This window comes from Ptychodera flava, chromosome 14 (genome assembly GCF_041260155.1).
Source record: "Ptychodera flava strain L36383 chromosome 14, AS_Pfla_20210202, whole genome shotgun sequence".
In the NCBI taxonomy this organism is placed as follows: Eukaryota; Metazoa; Hemichordata; class Enteropneusta; family Ptychoderidae; genus Ptychodera; species Ptychodera flava.
Genome location: NC_091941.1, coordinates 24866418 through 24890771, shown reverse-complemented (window position 1 = coordinate 24890771; position 24354 = coordinate 24866418). Strand labels below are relative to the sequence as shown.

Genomic DNA, 24354 nt, shown 5'->3' with positions numbered 1-24354 from the left:
AAACGAGGATCACGGCAATTCGATTGGACAACGTCAATCAAGAATTAAAGACTCGGTTTTAATATGTAAATGGGTCGACATATATAGCAAACGCTTTGGGGCTTTGGCAGACTGAAATAATTCCTGAAAAAAAAGGTCAGAAACGGTTGACAAATTGCTGAGCTAGAGTGAGAGAGAGAGAGAGAGAGAGAGAGAGAGAGAGAGAGAGAGAGAGAGAGAGAGAGAGAGAGAGAGAGAGAGAGAGAGAGAGAGAGAGGCAATGTCGGCTGAATTTCATAGCGAAGAAACGAAGAACCAACCCCATTTTTGTTTCACTTTTGACGATAGGAAATGATTTTCCATTAAAAACTGGGTGACCCCAAGGCATCTCAACTTAATTGTGCAACTAGACAAACGGAGATTTAATCAAGAGTGATTAGAATAGAGTGATAGATATAGGGGCCAAATTAATAATAATAATGGCAACACACTTGTCACGCAGGCTCTCTTACTTGACAGGTGTTCACGCAGTAAATCAACGCATGTCTGTCTTGAGCTGAACAGCCCTGTGCGTTTATACTTTACCTTTTTTTTGCGATTACCAAGTGTTAACGTATAACTGGAATGTCTGATACACAACTATAATATATATATATATATATATATATATATATATATATATATATATATATATATATATATATATATACATATATATGATTGCAGGATGCATGAAACTTAAGTAACAGATATCATTATTTTGTACTGTAATATATATATGTATATATATATATATATATATATATATATATATATATATATATATACATATATACATATATACGTTTTACATAAACCTTCAGACGTAAACATATACATATACACATGAATACACACACATATGTATATATATATATATATATATATATATATATATATATATATTATATATATATATATATATATATACTATATACTATGACTGTGTAGATGACACTACATGGCTGTAAGATATAAAGGGAACAACAGAAAAATCAACAATTAAACATTTAAGGCATTTAGATGGCGTGCAAAATGGGCAGATCGAACAAAGGATGGCGTTCCAGCTTGGGTGTTCTGCGAGCAGCTTTTCTCGGTAGCAAAAGTAAACTTTGTGCGCGTAATCTCTAAAACGATTAGGGAAATATTCAAGTTGCATTGTTGGAATTATCTTCAAATCCTCAGAGAGTGGATTTGCCGAGAAATCCGCGCTGAAGAAACTGCATTTCTGCAACACACATATATCCGGCAAAAATCATCGATACTCGGTAATTGCTGTATTAATCTATCGTTTTGACGTACTCGGAAGTTCCATACGAAAAAAAAATTGAGGCGAGTCACTGACCTTCTTGACCCCCAGGGTTTACTTGTCAATTAAAATGTGATTAGAATCCCAGAATAGTGAAATTTCACAAAGCAAGGTTCAAAATCTCAACGAGCAGCCAGATTATCAATAAGACGGCGCAGCGTAAGTGCGACACCGTGCCATCAATTATACGCGCGCGTAATTTGCACAACGTTGCCAATCTTTGATTTACGACAAAGCCGTTTGCCACCAACGGAGAGGCAAGCGGTGTTGTTGGTTTTCTACATTGTCCACGGTATAGGAGCAACTCCGAGAACGGAACTCTGGGAAGCTCCGCGGAACGCACGATGGACGGTCCGATCCGAGTCGCTAATGGAGAGTAATGGTGTCGGATAAGACTGATGTGAATTCAGTTTGTTCAAATCAAGTGCAATGTTACCATTAATGGCTTGGAAAGTGTGAAATCATGTCGGGGGATGGTGATGGAGAAAGGAAAAAAAAAGGCATCCGTACGCCATTCGCTTGCCAATCGTAACATGTACCTATACCGTGCGTTGGGTCAATAGAATGAAGTGAGCGAGGCTTCCCTTTAGTGTTTATGCAATTTGCTGAGCTAAAAAGGCGACGGAGTCCCCAGTGTACTGTTGGAACCGCTGCGGTCCAATATACCCGTGCAGAGTGAAAATTGCCTGAAGCGATATGATGATATTAGTAACGAACTTCTCAACCAAGACAAATGAACTAGCTCTCGGAGTCGTTGTCGAGCCTTGTTAGCTCATATATATGACTTGGCGCTCCCACAGTACTTATTCGAGGGTTTCCCCAGCGAAGTCAAGATCCGATATACAATACCAACGTAAATAGATTTTCGAAACTTCTTGAGTCTAGGCGACTCAATTATGGCATTTCCATCACGCGGCAAGTTCCCTCGGGTGTCAATAAAATTATTCTGGCAATTACGTCATCAATGTTTTGCCTAATCAAGTGAAAAGAAAATTAAAACGTCGATCAATATTTCGACTGAAAACAGTTTGACCAGAAATCAGGAGAAAGTGTGAAATAGAGGGTAACTCATGGGGCCATGACGGGGTCAATAGAATCGACCACTACGATTCGTGTATCGCTTCTCAGCTCTGCCGGCGTCGGTGTGAGGCTAACAGCTGCTCGCCCATGGCGCTTGAAGCCGTCTCGTACTCTGGGGGAAAAAAAACCTATTTCCTGAGAAGAAATATTTCCGAATGGAATATCTTCGGTGAGCATTTTGCACAACTGCGATCTGAATTTTTCTCCAATCAAATCCAAATGAAGGCTCGACCTCGTCGACTCCGCGCGATTGGCGATCACAAAACGATACGATGTACACTTGTTATCAGGTCTGGTCACTAGACGATTAAATGGTTTCGTTCCCTGGGAAAAAATGGTAATTAATACACGTGATCTGCTCGAAATTGTCTTTCAAGTCTTGCCGAACAGTCTAGACACACTCACCACGGAGGGGTTTGAATATGATATCATTCACCAAATCAGGTCGTGATCTGACAAAAATAGAATTGGAAACCCGTAACATAATCGACAAAATTGTGACGTTCGTTTAGCTGACAGCGTGGGATAATGACTGCGCCGCAAAAAAAATCTGGCCGTCGGCGAGACAACCGATCGAATTTCGCCAACTTTCCCGTCACGAAAGCGATAGGGCGCACAATACCAAGTTCAATATTTTGCTCCCGGAAATTTGCGTTTTGGGATCATAAAATCGATAGAGATGAAAAATAAGCAGTGCAATTTCTGTCATTTGTTATTCGAAATATACAATAATTACTTAAATCTGAACGCGACGTTTACCGGACGAAAACATACCAGCTTTTCCGAGGCGAACGCAAAAGCGCGCTGGAAATCACCAATATGGCGTGAGCGCGCCATTGTTGTCAATCTGAAGGGCGGGCGTGCTAACTTGAAGAGCTAGCCACCACATGTAAGCAATTAGCAAAAGTGAATATAACTCGTCCCGTGTCCTACCTACAGTCAGCGCAATCAGCGTCACGCAAAGGTTTCTTCAGTCGCCGTTTGAAGTCAGTGTCGACGTCATGCCAACGGAGTCACCGAGACTGTTCGGATCACTCTTGTTAACTTGAACATTTCACAGAACGTAGGGCATGCACCCGACCATTATAGATGGTGTTCGATGAAGAAACCGAAGGGCCGGCACAGTAGATGGTGATAGTAGCGGTTGCGGAAACTGCTGACCGTAACGACGGTAGTCATCAACTGTCTCCAGCTTTTTTATCTGAGGACGAAACCGCGGAAGGAAACGATTCTATCATCGTAATGGCCGACGGCAATACAGGAGATCCGATAAAAAGCGAAGAATCTCATCGAGATCGCATGCAACAACGTTCACATTCTCTTATCAGTCCACCAGAACGCATACTCTCGTTTTTTTAACAATTTATACGCGGCAAATCGGTCGGGCGAAACCAAGATTCACGTTTAATATAGGGGTGTCCAGGCGCCATCACGCTCAACAAATGACGAACCTTCTCTTGAGTCGCGATTGTAGTGAGACCGTCACCTCCCCGTTGGCGAGGGAACTGGAAGTGCCAATCGAACGATTAACCCTCGGACAGGTATATACATTTACGATTTGCAAAAACACACACAGAAGTTGGTAGAAACAACAAAATTGCAATTGGCGGCAAACAGTCTCCCCGTTGTCATGGTAACGAAAGTGAATAGTGCTCGCCTTGCGCAAATAACGCTGCGAGATGGAATCGTTTGAACTTCCATTATCTGTTCTGCAGAAAATGACCAGGCCCGGCACGCTACGGCCCTCCACGCAAGACAACGACTCACCACTCCCTCTGTAAGTCCGGCAGTAAGGTGAATACCCGGGGCTAACGGTGTTTTCCTCGAGAAACAAACATTTTTCCATATCCAGCAGCGTTGCTATATGTAGCACGCACGGAATAATGATCGCGCCAGCGCTGTGGCACTTTTGTCCGACATAACCTAATAAAAATGTGTTTTATTAATTTGCTCCTTTTATGCTGAACTTATCGACTTTTCTTTCCGCGAAGAAACGTCACCGCCGCTACTGGAAAAATAAAAGCAAATGCGCGGAGAAAACGCGACAATGGGGGAACAACCTCGCTCGAACGTCGCCAGTATTCTCACAGCCTTGATTAAATAACGCGGAGAATGAAATATCGATTGAGCTAAATTACTCCATAGAGCGTCCACGATACTGGCTTCTTTTTAAAGCTTCGTGGTTGACTTGCGTGCACAGCGAGCACTCTTTTCACTCCTTCTCTCTGACTCTACAATTATCAAGCAGTGTCAAACTGCACATTATGTGTGCTATGCCTTTCCCTAAATATTCCTCTCTTCCGCATAATCCTTTACCTCACGAAACCCATTATTTTAATTCAGTCGATATTTTTCATGCATTTAATTAAAAAAAGGAACAATGCTACTTAAGGGAGGCATTGTTTTAAAATTTTATGTCATATTTATTTTTACTTTTTTTTAATTTTTATTTTAACTATGGGAGTTATACATGGAAGTACCTCAAAGATGAGGGCGACATATATACGTGTACGGAAACCGAACTATGCAGGTGATCAAACTTAACACCGCCGTCTTTCAGAACTCATCGTTTACGTTCCAAAGCTGGTTGGCCGGTCTACCTTGTGTACGAAGGCACGTCCAGGAGAAACAAAAATATCCTGATTCATTGAGAATCTCTCTCATTTCTATGGGAGGCAATGTTTGCCCTTTGAGAAAATGGAGAATACTGGTAAATACATTTCTTTCCCTAATCAAATTAAGATAACGTATCTCTTGCCACCGGGGCGTATTTATTATTTATAGCACGGAGGTTAAGAAACTTTTTTCTTTTCGAGTCAGACTAAAGAGAGCACGTCGCTTTTCCTTTTTTAAGCGCTCCGGATAATGAAACCAGAGCGGCTGTGCGTAGATTTCCACTAGATCGCGTCGAACTCGGTTTTGATGCACCATACTCTCTGGGAGAAATCCGACCGCGGAAATGTACCGGCAATTAAGGCTAGTCCACTTCACGGGCGATGCGAGTTTAGAGCGTCCGACAGGTGTCGCCTGGAATCGTAAATCCCTGCCCTGACGCTAATGGAGTCAAGGATCAATATTGGCCGAGGAAATGTCGAGAAAGTGGTATCGCGTGTCGGTGGCTTCCGACCCCGTCCACTCCTGTCTGCATCAGATCCTCCTCGATATCACCGTTGTTCTAACCGATTGCTGCGTTTGATAAGCTAAAATGCTATCGGAGTCAAGAGTGAGGTAAATTGACTCCCAGCAACTCTTCCCGTTAGGGTCTTTCTTTCTTTTGTATTTCACACACACAGAGTTATAGATTGCGTCTTAAAATGTTGACATTTCGCTGTGCCTCACATACTCTTAGTACAATGTAGACGCGTTTTTTTTTCAATGTCAGCTCAATGAGATATGAACTGAAATAGACACTATACCTGAATTCTATGGAATCAACGTAAACGATGGTTTAGTTCATTAGATATACCATGGGAAACATAAGAAAGTCGCTTTATCTTTCCGTATGGGACGTTACTGTACAAGCCCACTCCCCAAGAGTTAGTTTATTTTGTTGATTTGTGCTAAATGCCTACAGCGAAAAAAAGTACACAAAACACATTCATCTTTGATTTTCAAGTAAAGAGTCGCACCCACGCAGCTCGACATAGTATAGTAAAATCGACCGACGAATTCTGGCTGGGAATACACATTTGTGCTTTAAATTGAATTCAGAGACTGTGTGTGTGTTCTACTTTTCCTGTGGATAAATTAGTTGTGAATATCATTGACGAAAGTCGTTAAGTCCATTCACAAATGGTAAAACCGTAGGATCTCTGAATACCGTGGCGCATGGACTCGGCCTCACTGGTCGCCGCGCTCATTTCAGCGAATTCATTACAACGACGTTACTGGAAATCGAAACAAATTGACCGTGCTTCGCCACAATTTTGTAGTAAAGCTACAGCTCTCGTGAACGTACATCTATAGCATTGATGAGAAAACCTGACAGCTGTTGCCGCGGTGAAGCGACGACTGACGTTACACTGCGCAAACTATACCCGCTGCTAATATCGCTACTTTCAGCGACGTCTCAAATTTCATTTCTTAATTACGGAGCAGAAATGGCAAATGTTTACCGGGATTACCCGTATTTGTAAAGCTTCGAATTCGCGCCTTTCCATCCGCCGCTAATTGGAGTTTTGACGTGTGCGTCGGCCAAGTATGCAATGATATTAAAACTGAGCATGAGAGCCAACCCCTTTTTCCTGCAAAAATAAATTCCGTCGACTACAAAGCTTTTGTTTTGCGCGTTGCATTTCTACCATCGGAGATCGCGGTTGTGACTGCGTGCTCAACAAGAGGAAGCCCTAATTCTGCTAGATGGAACTGAAATGGTCTCGTTCACCTCGATTATTTCAGGCTATGATTGTCGCTATTTTTTTGATATTTTATAAGTGACTTTTGGTAAAAGAACTAACAAAAGGTCATGACTTTAAAATGCAGATCTAATATTTACCTGGAATGTTGCCAAGCTACAGAAATAATCGACGCGAAATGCAAAAAATCGATCCCTATCTCAGTATTTACGGTTAGTTGACTATTTTTTTATATACGATCGGAACGAAAATCGAGCGAACAACAGCGATGGCAAGAATCAGGATGATGTCGGAGTCGATACCAGATTTTTCTTAGAGTCCTTTTTTATCAAAAAATTGAACTTATCAACTATCAGTCCCTCTGAGATTTACGGCGGACTTGCAAACACTAACTAGAGGTCCGCCTCGGGTGGAACGTCGGATAGTTTTCGCATTAATCGCTGTTGACCTGAGCAGGTGGTTTGTAGAAAGTGACTTACACCCCGTGTTACGTCGTTGCCCATCGTGCGAGATGAATTATTCGAGAGATAGAAAACTTGAAAGGACGGCCTGCTTATGCATTCCATCCGACGGGGACGCAATCACGTCGATAAGGACTAACTATTATTGTTATTGCAGCTCTGGAAGTTTCCCGGGTGCATTAGGGCGAACTTCACCGAGCATTTAAAACAAGATAGAACGCAATCCGCAGATAAAAGAGAAATGTGTGATCGGCTGTACAACTTCCACAGGCCTTCTCGTACACGCACCTGGGGAAGTTCAAACCTGGTCGCTAAAACATTCAACGGACATCGTATGCCACGAAATCGTGTGCGCAAGCCTTTTTTAAAAGGAAACAGAATCAGCAAAAAAATGCAATCAAAAAACAATTTATTTGGAGACATCCAGACATCAATGTTTGCTTTGTTCAGATAGGACGAAACATTGTCAATTTAAAAGACAAATAAAGTTTCAAGATAAGGAATCGAAAGAGCCTCGAATGTTATCTTGTTTTCTTAAGACGTACTCTTTGTCATCTTGATGATCTATGCCTTTTGATAGATCAGGCAAATAGCCGAAACCATTGTTCAAATATCAGCTTGTACTTTTGATATTTACGATCGAATATCTGCCAATTGACAGGCGGGCTTTCGAGTAAAGATGGGCCGCAAACAAACAGTGCTTTCTCACTTGCGCTTAAATACTTAAAGAGAGAGAGAGAGAGAGAGACAGAGAGACAGAGAGAGACAGAGAGAGAGAGAGAGAGAGAGAGAGAGAGAGAGAGAGAGAGAGAGAGAGAAAGAGACAGAGACAGAGAGACAGAGAGAGACAGAGAGAGAGACACAGATATAGTTGTACTCAACTATATCTTATGAACCGTGTCAGTGTGAAGTCTGAGGGACAAACCAGAACACATAGTGTAAATGACAATATGAACAGCACGATACGCTGCAAGGACATAAGCTTATAACTTGAAAAGAGGATGCGTCATTAATTCACTGGGCAGACAATTTCGGGAATTGGGAAATTAAAATCAATATATATATATATATATATATATATATATATATATATATATATATATATATATATATATATATATATATATATATATATATATATATATATATATATATATATATATATATATATATAATAGTTTGCAAGTCATATTTCATGTAACAGGGGCGATCGGTCGACGTCTGATGATCGCTCAAGTGCTGCGTGGAACTTGAATCCGGAGAGAGACACCGCTCTGTACATTTCGACATGTTCACGTGGAGATGTGGAGCAATAGGAAGATGTAATAAGACTTTGGTAAATAAGTAGTATTTTGTTATACCCTTACAACTTACAGTTGAGATCAGTACCGAAAGTCAATTTGCCGCGAGAATTGCAAAGATGGCCGGTCGGATTTGAACTTACGTACATCTATGATAATTTATAATACGATATCACTAACAGTTGACAGATGGCAACATTGATTTTAGCATTAATCCGAAACTCATACACTTAGAGTATTCTTGTTATACAGTTGTACAGCCGTGCAGAAACGCCTTACAATGATCTACAGTGACTAGAATGATTCTCATAATTCAATTAATAATTGGCGTCCTTTTGTAACACGGTCGGTCTTTGGGCGCCTGTCAAAGGACAAAGCATTTGCCTTCATAAACACTGTCGCCAATTGTCGTCGGTCAAGGCGATATCAAATTTTGTGGATGTAGAGGACAGCAATAACTGGTGATTGTTGGCAGTTGTTGGTGTTTCTTTCGGCGTTCATTTTATGACGATGCAAGTTTGGTCTGTTGGGATATGCCGCAGACTCGCCAAAGACTTTCAGCATTTGCGGACAGAGCAACGTACGGTCGAACCCGCGTTCAAACGACACATGGCGTACCATATGATCTCGGTGCACGCAATGCGCCATCACTGATCACACGGAACACTAATTGAGGAATATAGACATGTCAGCATTAAAAAGTACAACAGACGGCAGGTATAAAATTAATTTTCAAGCATCACGGCCATTACTCTACAAGTACTGAAGAGTGGATTTTGTTGTTTCGACTTGACCTGCTATGCTATCGGCGATGTGCCTTTACCTGCCACAGGGTGGGTTCATGACGCGCACACCGTGACGTGACTGCTTCGCAACCTGTCAAGTCGCGGGACAAATGGCGCTCTCTGGAAGTAACCAGTGCAATCCGTTCAACGCTCATTAGGAGACGCTACACTGTCACAACCGATCAAACAACGGCGAATGGTACACACAGTCTCGTTAGACCTTTCCCGACCTTCTATTTCGATCAGACAATCAGAAACCGTTTCTAATTGCGAGTAAAATTGCTTTACTTTTTATTTCTCTTTCTCAACGATCAAAACCATCCCCTAGCATTTACTCCTTTGCTACCAGAATGAGCAGTTGTTCGACACATCTCAGCTTGTTACAGCGACGCCGTTCCACCACAAACCCTTGCCCTCATAAGTTTGTCCAGAGGAGATTTGTTAAAAAGACACATTTAACCGTAATCTTCTTACTCTTCTCCAATTATTACCATGGTAACCGGCTCACAGGCCGTCTCATGCTTGGAAAATCGAGAGACTTAAACCGGATGTAAACTTGAAGTTAACTACAGTTGATGGTAAAAGCTCCTACAAACTTACAAGTTTCCGGAACACGGCTGAAAGTCGCATGGGAGTATAGCTTTGATTCGTTTATACATCGTGCCAAGCATTCTCTCGACAGTACTGTGCAATTAGAACTCTCTCAGGGCGCCGACCAAATCATATGATGTTTATTTAAGTTGATAGACATTAAGTGTAGCTTGTTGATGAAGTGAATTAAACATCACTCTATGCTAAGAAGACTAAAATTTTGTAATGGAAATTCAAAGCTAACTTGACAGATAGCCGTAGTCTTGGTTTCTGCGCACGGGCAGATAATAGTCATGCGCACTTTCTTTGAGCTTCGACGTCTGTCAACATTTTGACGATCGCTCTGACATTTGCCAAGATTGTTGTCACGGGTTCACATCCACGGTACCCCGAATCCCTGGCAAGCAAGTAATTGTAAGGAAATTTTGTCTCGGTCTGCTTTGCTGCAAGCCTAAAAGCAAAAATGGCGGCATCGAGTCAGTATTCACGGGAAGGAGTGCACCACGGGCATTCTGGGAGGTCGAATAAAGTCGTCTGTTGAAGCGGTTCAACCGCTACAAGCACACAGGGAAAATATTTATTCCTGAGAGGGGTCACATGGAAAGCCTTTGCCATGTTTTCTCAATGTAATTATGTTATCTGCCGCGTGAACACCAAAAGTACACTTTCGGATCTGCCAATGGGCTTCCCCCGGGGTTAAAGGTCAACAAAGAATTTGGATTGAAGGTAATTGGTTGGGCATCGACTCAGACGTGCAGTGGTGATTTCTACGAATATGACAAATTCGAAAATACACGTGACGCAGAGCGATATAGAATGCGAGACGTTTTGCAGCTGAACAAGTAGTGCTAGAAAATTTCAAATACTCTGCCCGCAGGCAAGTTCGGCAAAACGCGCCAACATATTCATAAGTGTAGGCTGCTTCTTTAAGTATGTTTCTGTACCATTTTCGTGCAAGAAAATGTCTGCGTGTCGCCTCTTTTCCGTAGGAACACGACACAATTCGTTGCACTGGTTGAAATAGGTGGACACCAAGCTACATCACATACAGGTAGAACGTGTACAGAGTTGGATGTGCCCGGTACCCGGGTTTTCGAGAATTTCGAATGTAGGGGAACACGTTAAAAATAAATGGACAGAAAGTAGGACAAACATTGAGAGACTGACGGGTAGACAGACAGACTGGGCGAGATGACTGTCGTAGGGAAGGGATGAAAGACGAACTTGTGTAGCCAGCCAGGCATGCGCAAACAGGAAAATGAACGCAGAAACGCGGAAAACGAAGCGACACTTCTTATGAAGGCTGCGCGTGATCGTCTCTTGGCAACACGCAAATCAGCGCCGTACTCTGAAACATTCTTTATTGTTTTTTAAAAAGAAATCGACTGTTTGTGTGACAGAAGCGCAGTTGAAATGATAAAGTTAATATTTCGTCTGTGGTGAAGCAAACACTCTCCAAACATCCGGCCCGCAATTCCATCGCGGAGAATCCAATGAAGCGAGATGAATACAATCTGGCCTCGTTTCGCTCTTAGCGCGATTGAAATTATTGGCCGCCGACCACAAAGGTAGGCTATGGCGCATGGCGCTGTAAAAAGTAAACTAACTGTATGTATGTATAGATATATATATATATATATATATATATATATATATATATATATATATATATATATATATATATATATATATATATATAATAATTACTTCTAAGTTCAGTTCGGCAGAGCACTTTTATGATAAAAAGTGGTGGCACGTTTATATCCGAACTTAACGTTCCTCATAGATTCACATTACGACATATACACATGCAGTCTTGTAGAGATCTCTGATAACTGATTCGCCTGATTAGTGTACGAACTTTTCTGTCGGCTTCTTGCTACTGTTAGGCGCGTAGCTTAACTCTACACAGGATGTTTCGCTGCGACTATAAACGCGGTAACTTACTAATTCCCGCGCGTCGTTTATTTGCAATCTATACGCCCTCTCGCGCTGCCATAGTCACCGACGCTTTTCTCATTGAGTGTAGTGTATATAACTTTGATGCAACTAACACCACGTGGTTTGGCCAAAATTTTCGCGGTTATCAAAGCAGTTGCGCTCAGAAATGCACAGGGAATCCCTTTTTAGGGCATACTCGCAATCGTTCCGGGCAAATCCCTTTGAGATTTAATATATTGCAAGTCAGTCGTCCTGATGTAATGCCCTTCAGTCAACATTGGGAGTGTAGGAATAACTCCTCCCGCAAGAAACATACGATTGTCTGTCATGTGTTTCTTACTTTTACTGAACGTCTATGACGCGTGTACATTTGTACGTTTGACCTACATACTTTCTGCCACCGATCTTATCCCCAGATAATTGCCCATTAAATTTGTGTGTACGTAATTCTGTACAATTTTTCAAAAGTGCACGTCGAGTGTCGTCCAACTGTATTCTGTAAGTCTGAAACGGCTTATATGTAAAATGCAGCGCGATGTATCACTGGAAGTTCGCTGGGCTAGCAACCGAAGCTCACAGCAACCTTCAAACTTGGAGGGTTACATCAATGGCCATTTGAGATGATAAATCGAAGAAAGCATCACGTGACTAGCGCATGTTTACCTGTTAACCCTGGGTTTCGGTTGTTTTGCCAGCAAAATTCTGAGCGCTCGACAAAAATACTTAAAATTCGGCCTTAAAGTCATATTTACCGATGAACTCAAGGTGAAAAGTGCAGTCTTTTTTAATTCTTAAAAATTCCCTTTGAAATGTTCTCGTTGTTTCCTCAGTGTACGGAAACAGACTTAGATACATCAAAAGTCTGACCCCGGCGCTTTTGTCTGCCGCTTGCTTTTGTGAATGGCCATGTGCCGCGCCAGAGTTTTGGTACTTCCTGTAACCATGGAGATAAGCAGTTATTATGACGCACTTTATGAAACACCTTCTCAAACGTCATTGGCCCTAAGTAATTGCAATTTTCACGGACGCTCCACAAAGTTGCCTCACGTTTTACTTCACCACACTACAGTCCCTCCCGAACTAACTTTTGTCTTTTCACTCACGTCGTTAAGATATGAAACATTTACGTGTCATCTATTTAAGTTGTTGCGAGATGCCCGGGGTATTACGTTCACTACTATCCGTTTGTATTTAGCGGTCTAAAGTTGTGTTACCCGCAGCCACTGAACCACAGCGCAGAGTTTCAAAACTCACTCATCCATCATGTTATCACTTGGTCTCACACCGGCCTCACAATTTCAAATCAAATCAGTTATGATTTTATTCATTTGAGGGGAAAATGAACCCAGTCGCCTTTAACAATTTTCACCGGCTTGGTGATTGAAATGTCCGCACGTTAAAATTATCATCACGCACCTATGGTGACCTAACCTCCGAAGAATTGACGTCTGTTGCCAACGTGCGGGCAAAAAATACATGCCCTGACATTAACTGAGAGAACTCTTCATTTTCTTTTCCGTCTCCACAGATTTTGACATATTTTTTCCCGGATAAGACACAGCGTGAACAATTTGCCGTCAGAATTCCACGCGTTCTTTTTTTTTACAGATTCTCAGTCTCTCGATTTTCTTGCAAGAACACTATTGGACAGACATTTCTTTTAAATATTTTGACCACCCCTTTTCAATGCCTGATTGTTTATCCCTAAAACTCATTTTCTTATAGCATACAGGGGTATCAACGCCGCGCCCTCACTTGCAAAAACATTAGGAGAAACATTTTTAAAAATATAATTACCACTCCTTTTCAATGCCTAATGGTTCATCCCTTAAACTCGCATCCACGCCCCCCCCCCCCACTTGCAAAATCACGAGTACGGACATATTTTTAAATATTTTGACAACCTCTTCTCAATGCCTAATGGCTCATCCCTAAAACTCGTTTTCTTACAGCATACAGGGGTATCCACGCTCCCCCCACCCGATTCCCTCCGACTGGAGCAATAATTGCATCATCTCCAGTGCGGTCCATACGACTAAATTATGCATGGAACGCGGGCCCGCAGTCACCGGGTAATGGAAACGGGGCTGTTACCGAGCAATGTCTTAACTGAAGACAGCTCCCAACATTCATCAGGATGCCGGTAGCCAGGCAGTGTTCGCGGTAAGTAATTACACCAGCTGTCACTATGGAAAGCAAGTGACCTATTCATTTGGAAAATTTACTGAAAGAAGACAGCACTAAAACAAAGCTATTTGTATATCTCATGGTCGAGTAACGTCCACCCTTGGGGCTAGTCTCTGACTTTTCTGGTCGCTAGCAGTTTTTAACGTTTATGTTTTTTAACGTCGTGCTTAATGAGTGTCAACTATTTAAAAGACCGGTCTTCAGTCAAATTCGGTTTCCTATGCCTCTTCACAGAGTGCTATCGGTACAGCGGGTTAGATGGCTCAATCGCTTGATGTCGACTTCAAGGTTGCCGTGCGCTCGTGCAAGGGTATATATGATTCGCAAACTGACTCTATTACATCGGCACTTGAGTCACTGAGCCGATATAGTTGAGGGATGGAAATCTAAAACCGTACTAAACCACAATGAATTAAATACGTGATGTACGCTTAATAAAGCTGTGCTCAGTTACTGAAAGTATGTAGACGCAGAGAGAGAATGGCGCCTTGCTGTTTAACGCTTTAACCCAATTTCAATGTAATATAGGCGCCCTACTTTGCCTGACGGTTAAAATAGCCGTTATACCAAAATTGGGGTTTTTCCCGGGATTAGAGGAGTCGTTGTAGCAAAATTGGTTTTTGGCGGGATTATAAGGAACTCAGCTGTTAATTTTTTTCATTACTCGTTCCATCTGAAGCATATGATTTTTAAAAAAAAATCTGGTTGACCACTAGTCTTCCGCTCCTCTGTCTATTATTCAACCTTGGAGGTATAATTTAACATTTACATATTGATTTAGCCGAAATGAAATTAATGGGTCGGCTACAGAAACACACGATCAAAATAAAAGGTGCAGACTGCGTTTGTCAAGGTTAATGGTGAGGCCTCCCCCTCCCCCCTCGTGGACGTTTCAAATTTATACTCCGAAATGACAAGGGAAAGAAATAAATGAAAAAAATCTAGCAAAACATGTATACAGCTACCACTGCTGGGATATCGACTACACGAGAACAGTGCACCGAAACTCAAGTCTTGGACGACAAATAAAGGTAAAGCAACACAGCACATCGTAGTTTGTAGGAGTGGTTATTGACTCTCGTCGCGTAACCCTTGATATTCATTATCCCTGAGTTCGGTGACTCCGTTAAATAAAACATTGTGAAAGCCTTCCCCGATTTAAAAGATAATGAAAGGCTGGTGGCATCACATAGGTCGTGCTGTGAAAGCATTTGACGACGAACGTCGTTTTTCACCATCGGGAAATGTGCCATAAATTGAATTTGCGGAAGTCATTGCCTCGATATAACGCTTGATTGGAGTTTCGAGATAAAGCATACCATGAGAGAGAGAGAGAGAGAGAGAGAGAGAGAGAGAGAGAGAGAGAGAGAGAGAGAGAGAGAGAGAGAGAGAGAGAGAGAGAGAGAGAGAGAGAGAGAGAGAGAGAGAGAGAGAGAATATACATGCACATCTGTTTATTTTAACCCCGAAAGAGTTTGGTGTCATCGACTCTATATACACAATCATGTACGTTAATATAATATTAATAGCAATGATGTATGGCCCTGGTTCTGATTCATAACGGTAATATCCGAGCTGAAAACATTACCGTTGTAGTTGCAGGGCAAACATGGGCTTAATGAATCCGAGCTCAATAGAGTAATTCTCCCGGCGACGAGTGTAATAAATTATCGCTGGCTATTGAATTGCAATTTTCAAATATCATATCTTAAGTTCCGCGGGCGGTGTTCTGAAGGAGGTCTCGTCTTCGCTTTCCCCTCAAGAAAGTGCTCAATGTTACATGTTTAGTCTCGTAAACTACGTATAATTGTAGCCTTGCCCTTCTGTCAATAGTGACCGTAGTCAGTATAGTTTGCCGTCGCAAGATTCTTTTTTTTTTGACATATTTGTGCTCATATATATATATATATATATATATATATATATATATATATATATATATATATATATATATATATATATATATATATATATATATATATATATATATATATACATATATATATACATAATATACATAGGTATATATGTAATATATTTGTTTGGAGCGACTGAGACACAGTGGCAGACAATTAGGCAAACAGACAGACAAACAGACAGACAGACAGACAGACAGACAGACAGACAGGGACAAGGGATAGACAGGGGCAGACAGAGACAGAGATGTAAGCTGCTGTCAAGAGACCGTGCGGGTCAAAGGAATACATGAAGATAAGCTGAGAATAGTACGTTCTCACTTTTTGGCCTACTTATAAAACCCCTTTTCGAAGATTGTGGGCGATAAATCTTACTACATAGCTTCGTTTTGTCAATAGTCTTTCGGTACCTTCGAAGACCGTCCGCATAGCCGAGGCGGCCATCGGCAGTATACAGACCGAAGTAGAGCCGCTGCGTGTTTATTGCTATAGCAACCACGGAATGTGAGTTTTACTCGATGGATTGGATGAAATATCGTCGAAACTCCTGATCGTCCTAGTGATTCATCCCGTTTTCAAAAGCACTTCTCAATTAAAGGATTGGATACACGAAAAAACACCACCATACACTCCGCTCATTATCGCAGCAGGCAAATCCCGAGGGAGCATCGCATCTAATATGTGGATGCGAGGGTTACACTATAGCAACAATGCTGATTTAGGAAAACTATAAAGCTAAAAATACTCGTAAATTATTCAGCCAATTCACCGAATAAAGTACACGTGACACGTTCTGCGATCTTTAATCCCAGGTGTCACGCAGGTATATACATATATATGCGTATTTAGAGATTAGTTCCAACATGAAAATATACATTGCATGTCGAATTCTCGTACCGCCCACTTATCCTGGACCAACCAAGCAAAACAAATCACTGTAAGTTATGATACAAAAGACAGCCAAAAAATCAGTTGAATTCCGCTTGTCATCTGACGATCGGCGAAATCCGTGAACCCTGAGTTATGACTAAGTTTCGATCTGTACTCGATCTAATTACATGTTAGGTTGCTAATTTGTTAATTTGGCATTGGGCACTCTTTTTTCCCTGTGGAGAGATTTTCACTACATATATATTGTTCAGAATCAGTTTCCCAAGATAACATATGCAAGCCCGTACCTTGAATTCATCAGTCTGATACAACCACCCGACGAGTGTACCCAGCCTTTGCTGACTATACGAAACAAATTTGTAGTGAGAATGTAAGCTGGTTTATACTGGTAGAAATAGTAATTTAATAGTAATTTATCAAGCTCTGCTTCGGTTTCGAGCACTCTACTCCACGTGATCTTGAAACCCATAAGCGTATATATATATATATATATATATATATATATATATATATATATATATATATATATATATATATATATATATATATATAAATAATCACGGGGGCGTCATCTTGTCCGCTCCTCTACTATACGATATAACAAGATCTCTATATGGTTAGGTCTTCTCTATTTGTTGTATTATCGGAAAAATAATTCAACAATAGTTGCTGTTAAATAGCTTTTCAATATCCGTACTTAAGAGTCGAGAAGTCACTTTTGAGATCACATAAAATAATATTTTACATCGGTTACCTGAGGCTGCGGCAAATATTCTCAGCTGGCGATCTCTTCTGTACTTGTCTCAGATGTTAGAGTCTCGCCGATCTGGCCATCTGACAGACTGCCAAGACGTTGCTTTCAGGGTATTCAGTGACGACTTGGCCAGCTGTGGATCCGCTCTGAAGGGAAGTAAAACACGCTTTTTGTTAGCTGTCCTCGCGAATATAGAAAAGGAATCGGTAGGAAATGTTTAATTTATGCCTTAATTTCCGCCCTATTTCCAATCTGATTTGGAACAACGCGAAAGATTCGAGATTCGAGAGGCATGGGAGCGCTGGACCTGTGAGCTCGCTCTTCAATTTGTCCGTGAATCACAGGATTGCACGGTTTCGATCTAGTCATCCATGGCGAAAAAATCAATTGATTTTCTATAGAGGAACAAATTATTTAGAATCCGATTCTGGACAGATCTTTGAATAAGCGAAACGATGACCGAGGAAGGTCTCAGGGAAGGTTAATGAATAATACAAAGAACTGATGGGCGACCAGGTGGCGAGGTCTTAGTACGGTCATATGCTGACTTGTTCAGTGGTAATTATTTCAAGTTTTAAAACTTTAAGGAGATAGACGCTTTCCGAATACCTCTCATGCCTCCATTGACAAAAAAGGGTTGCGTGCATCTAGATGCTCTTCTCTATTCACAGCTAAAAAAATCTGGGATTTTGTTTTGTGTGGTGGTGAATCATCGCATGACACCATCTTTCGCAAATCTGTCCTTAGGCCAGAGAATTGACAGATCCCCGTATTATGATTATCTTGTCGAATCTACCAAATGTACATGCAACAACGGTGAGTCATTTGGGTAAACTTTAGTCATCCGAGGCCTCCAAGTCCAGCTTACATATAGGACCGCCTTCTTCTCACGAAATTTGGCTGTTTCAAAGATAGTTTTCTCGAACCTTAGACGGCATCGACTTCTCTGCAAAACTTGAGGAAAATGAGACCGGATTTCATAATTTTTTTATAATAAAAAAATGTACATCTCATATCATGTTACGTCATCCATGTATGGTCTGCCCTTTCCAAAGCCCTCGTCAAATCAATGTGACTTTGTCCATTTTTGACTGGGTTCTGGATGAATGGCGTTTGCACCGCTTCGAACTGACTGTTATGCGAACACAGAAAGATCTTTGCTCGATATTATACCTTGAAACATCAGTAGCATCAAACCCAATCAGTTTAAGAGTCGCACGGGGACCGATGTAGAAGGCCGTCATTAACAGCGTCGCCCGGTCATCAAATCAGAAACACATCTGTCTGTATCGTGTAAGCAAAAGTCCAACGACTTTTTGTTGAAGATATGACTAGATATCTACACCAATGCATGCCTATTATTTTTTACGGCTAATCGTCAACTTTACTGTGGCTCTGAAAAGGTTAAAAAAGGGGCTAATCTCAGTGAAGGGCTGGCACTTTAAGACGCAGCGCACGAAGACTTTGAACCACTCTTAGATGACGGGCGAGAATCGGAATCTATTTGCGCTGACGACCGGCAGGGCAAAAGGACCCTCTTCATCTTTGTTTGTGGAGACGTCATCGCACTCGGAGAACATGAACCCATTGTTGCATCACTTAGCTGCAGATACATGCGTACATGACTCCGCAAGCGCGGCGATTCATTTTGAGAGAGATAGCACGTCACGGAGAGCGAGAGATACAAAAGTTGCGCCGTACTCAAGATAGCTCTGGAGTGGAATGGACACAAAACAATCAACAGAGAGGAAATTAACCGATAAATCCTCCTCAAAGGTGTTTTGTAACCCCTTTCCCGAAATTGAAGCGGCGAGTTTTAGTCAAGTGATTGTGACAGGCCAGTCCTTTTCTTAAGTCAACGTAATCTTTTGACTGCTTTGCTTCTCCTAAGAAAGAGGCTTTGCTGTTCAGTGCAGTCTCTCTCAGAACATTCCACTTTGACACTTTATACATATGAAAAACAAAAACGCACGTATGCAGCGCACAAGACAATCGATGTGGTTTCTCTGTTGTTTGTCTGTAACACCACCAGCACCAGCACCATCATCATCATCATCATCATCATCATCATCATCATCATCATCATCATCGTCGTCGTCGTCGTCGTCGTCGTCGTCGTCGTCATTATCACCACCACCACCACCACCAACACCACCATCATCATCATCATCATCATCGTCGTCGTCGTCGTAGTCGTCGTCGTCGTCATTATCACCATGACCACCACCACCACCACCACCACCACCAACATCATCATCACAATCATGATCATCATCATATCATCATCGTCACCATCATCATCATCATCATCATCATCATCATCATCATCATCATCATCATCATCATCATCATCATCATCATCATCATCATCATCATCATCATCATCATCATCATCCTGTGAAATTATTTGGTGTGTCACTCACAATCCAGTGGCCATTCTATGATGATAACATGATGTATCACCGAACACGTCCGATATTCCCTAATGGAACAACGACAGAGTGTATTTCCGAAGTAATCTGTTACTTTTACAGCCTAGCGAGACATGGTTTGCATTTCAGAGAAGGTCTTTGTTGACGAGTTAAACTTATTCCACAGTTTGCTATTTTCTAAGCCTAGCAGAAATTTAACAGGCGAGACGAAACTCTTAACAATGCGACGAGTGCTATTAGTCATGAAGGCAGTCGGCACTTTGGCACTGTTGAAATTGTTACCATTCAAACATGTGTGTGTGACTGCAATAACAGATTCCACTTTTTCGCTTAATTGCAAAAGAAACATTTGTGTAACAGGTCATTCTCGTTCGGTTCATGAGAGCAAACTTCAAAACAACGATTTTTTTCCCCTTCTGTTGTCTTTGTACGTGGCATGACTGCCTTATTCCTGGAGGGCAATACTCTGAACTCAAATCAAATGCGTGTTATCGAACATATGTAGACAGTGAATAGTTTCAGTCCCTGAAGTTGCCCAGACAGACTTTATTCCAAGTTTTCTATAACTGTTGACTGAAGGCGTAATCCTGGTTTTTTTTTTTCAGGTCTACCATTACAGCCAAATGTCTGTATTTGATTTGACATACTGCGGGTCAACACACTTTTTGTTATCTTTCCTTCAACGACAGACAGCGACATCTGCCCAACCGGAGGCAAACGTCAATGGATAGATACATCAGATGAGCGAAATACCGTATGTTCTGCTTGATTTTTGTTTAATCGAGGATGATAACCGGGCAAGTGCATATATTTGTTTTATCTGTGTCATGCAAGGCCTGGGGCAAAGTTTTGTCGCTAATGCTTTTGCACCAGACGCGAGCCTACGGATAGGTATATCAGTGTACTTCTGTGGCGCATGACTGCGTAATGGATCTGTTAAACGCCAAGAAGTTGAACGTCGCGATCCATCTCCACTGTACCTGGGTGACATATATTCAGATTCTCAAACTTTTACAATACTATTTTGGTGTATCACTCGTGGGGGGCTCATTTCGAAGCTTTCAGAGTACAAAAAATCAACGGTTTATTCTTGTAATCATAGAAAATTTCATTATTGCCCCTAGAGTGAACACCGGGACTGCGGCCATTTTGAATTTCATGTGGCGCTAAACAGTCGGAAATCTGTTTCTCTTTGACCAACATTTCACGGTGACCCCTGATTTTTATTCTTTTTTTTCTAAGGTCATGGTTTAAAGCTTCCTTGCGGAAAGATTGAGCAAAAACTACTTAAACCTTATCAAGTGCAGTATGTGTTTCAAAATTTCTACCGGCTTCATTCTTAGCATTCCAGCCATGTCTAACGGAGCGTTGGAAAATCTTGAACCAACGAAAGTCATACAGGCACGGAACAAAAGGAAAATCCATATTCCTTTTTTTCATAATATTCTAAATCACCACCAAATAAAACCATTGGAGCTCTTCAAAATGCCTGAATATCGTTAAAGATGAATTCCATTCATCTAAATGACCCCATTTTTTGAGGAGAAAAAAATGGCGAATGTATCGCTGAAAATATCATGAAATACAGAAGATAAGAAATGTCGTCAGTAACAAAAAACGCCTTACCATTTTTATACAGCAATAAGTGCATTGTGTTTACCTATCTCAACTCAATCTCACTAGGGAGATTGGTATGATTAAAAAACGTTATCTTTTTCATACATTCGATTTGCCAGCTTCTTGATTATTATAATAATCGAACTTGAAGCACTGCAAAAATTCGTGTTTTATAAGCTAGGTTGTTGGCGTTCACTGTGATACGTTCATTCTGCCTTCGTCCTTTACAATAAAGGATGTTTTGGCTGACAAATGGCAAGCTTCGATTTGCAGCTGTGCTGTGGCCGCGCTGGACCAGCCCTCACTCAGAACTGAAAGGCGCCATCAACGTTGTTGCTGGCCAGCTGTACGACTTGTAATGCCGCGCCGTGAGTTATCGAGTGCAAAAGAAATAAAGTTTTCTCACAACATGACCTGCGAAAGGTGAATCGGTAGAAAGCATTTTGCATTACTCTTATACAGAAGGGACATGGCTCTGTTCTGTATTTAAGCGGCATTTTGATGCGATCATCTTCCCCACTGGGGAAGCATGTATTGCACAACGACAACTGGCTGGGGTTTTTTTTGGCACGTAACATTATTGACTGCGGCGACTTCACGCTGCAAAAGCTATTATCTCTTCCACGGAAATGTTACGATGACGTCATCCCTTACATATCAATTCGCGACCATCAGAGTTGTGGGGAAACCAGGGTACATTGACCGAAAACAGCGTCCACATACCGCAAGTCACGGTACGTGCCACACGTGGACCTGACGCCACAAATCACTGTTAATCGAGTGCCCAACTATTACTGTTAAAATCTCCAACCGTCCTTTACGGCAATATAACAATGAAATATGTGTTTGTTCCCCTTGACCCTTACATGTACGCGCCCGTGTTTCGAGGCAGTGGAAACACAAATCATTCTCCCGTCGACTTTCCAGGAGGTCGCGGTTGTCGCATGAAGTTGCATTTGTACGGTCACCGAACATCACGCGAAAGAGAAGAACGATAAATTATTGCACAGTGAATGGAGCATGGCGGGACCTTGTGAAGCCCGCGCTGAGTCACGTCCGCTGGTCTACATTTTAGCAAATGCAACGGCTATTCAAAGCTTTATCATAATGGTGCATGTCGTTTGTCATGGTCATTTCATAAAACACTCAACACAATCGTTTCCCCGCTGTGCTCTCCGGAAGATTTTTTCATAACTGTGGGACAAGTATACACATGTCCTCGTGGGAAATAACAGTGCTCGATACTAAAACATGTGCTATATGTGTGTGTATTGGAAGAGAGAGAGAGAGAGAGAGAGAGAGAGAGAGAGAGAGAGAGAGAGAGAGAGAGAGAGAGAGAGAGAGAGAGAGAGAGAGAGAGAGAGAGAAACGAGAGAGAGAGAGAGAGAGAGAGAGAGAGAGAGAGAGAGAGAGAGAGAGAGAGAGAGAGAGAGAGAGAGAGAGAGAGAGAGAGAGAGAGAGATTTCTCAAATGCTGTAAATATTCTTTTAGCAGTGAAAACTATAATATTCCCCAACATCACTTGAAGAATCAAGGCTAAGGTTATATAAATGAGAAATTTGAACTGGTCACCGATTAACAAATATTTGCAGAATCAATATGAAAGATGTTATTTTTCTTTTTTTTCCATAGCCTTTGAATTCAGTGTTACCCTTCATTTCCTATGTTGAAAAGGTTACCTGACCCAATTGCGGGGTTTACGCTTCGGCGAAACACTTGAAGCTCCGCATTGTAAAATTTTGCATGGTTCAACCGACCCAAAGAATGCTGTTTTTTCCCTTAGATTGAAAGCGCGTGCCAGGAATCCAGAACCTGCCATTACGGCGGGCAAAATGTAACTAGGCGACGCATCCACATGGAAAGTAACAAGATTATTGTCGAGTAGAAATGTTACATAGTCACAAGAATACGCGGGTTAAGGTACTGTGCGCCTCGAAAGTGAAAGTCTTATGCCTTTGCTCAAACTTTCCTCGATGTAATTTTCACGCATCCTCGTACCAAATCAAGAATAAAAATCAGGGGTCACCGCGCGTGCAAAGCTTAGTATTAGAGAAACACATTATCTAACATTTACCGATATTTGAAATTCAAAATGGCCGTCATCCCTGTTTTTACTATGTTGGGACAAATAATATTTTCAAAAATTTTCTTTTAAATTTTTCTCACTGTAAGAGCTTTAAAAGGAGCCCCGATAAGTAATTGTAAGGATTTTAGAATCCGAATATCTTTTCCCTTGGCGCAATCTTGCTTTAATCTGAATGAACTTTCGAAGTAAGGCCTGAAGATAAAATGTCTCGCGCACTTTCCTCCTTGTTGCTCGCAAGTACACATGACATCAAAGTCGGGCGAACTTCTCCAAGAAAACATGAATATTTCATCGTCTTGGTATATTGCGACGGTTATAAAAATGGATCGTAAAATGGCTACCTATAAAATAACACTAACTCTTCTTCAGTCTGATGCGCCTGATATACATCGCTATCCTACGACCGGTGATCTCTTTTGAGCGGCAACGCTTTCATTACGTGCGTCAAATCTCGCTGCGGCAATGTCTGAGCGTCGTCTAACGTGTCTGCTGAATGCACTGAATTTCAGATAAAGATAGGGACGGTTTATTGTATAGTTATTGGGATCAAACACAACTGCGTACATATAGGCACGAATCACAGCAGAGATGACTGCGTATACATTGTTCCTTCGTGTTCACACTTCCATT

The 24354-nt window shown here is 41.5% G+C and overlaps 1 protein-coding gene across 6 annotated transcripts in view; it reads right to left on the bottom strand.

Moving 5' to 3' along the window:
- LOC139149883 (muscarinic acetylcholine receptor M1-like) overlaps positions 1 to 24354 on the bottom strand; it is a 173555-nt gene that overhangs the window by 36061 nt on the left and 113140 nt on the right. For 4 of the 6 annotated variants that reach the window (XM_070721889.1, XM_070721888.1, XM_070721887.1 and 1 more), the window contains one exon: positions 17590 to 17735. The gene's annotated coding sequence lies outside the window, so the exon portion shown is untranslated. Of the gene's footprint in view, positions 1 to 3340; positions 3754 to 17589; positions 17736 to 24354 lie in introns of those variants that run through there. The other 2 variants (XM_070721891.1, XM_070721894.1) reach the window with 2 other exon arrangements.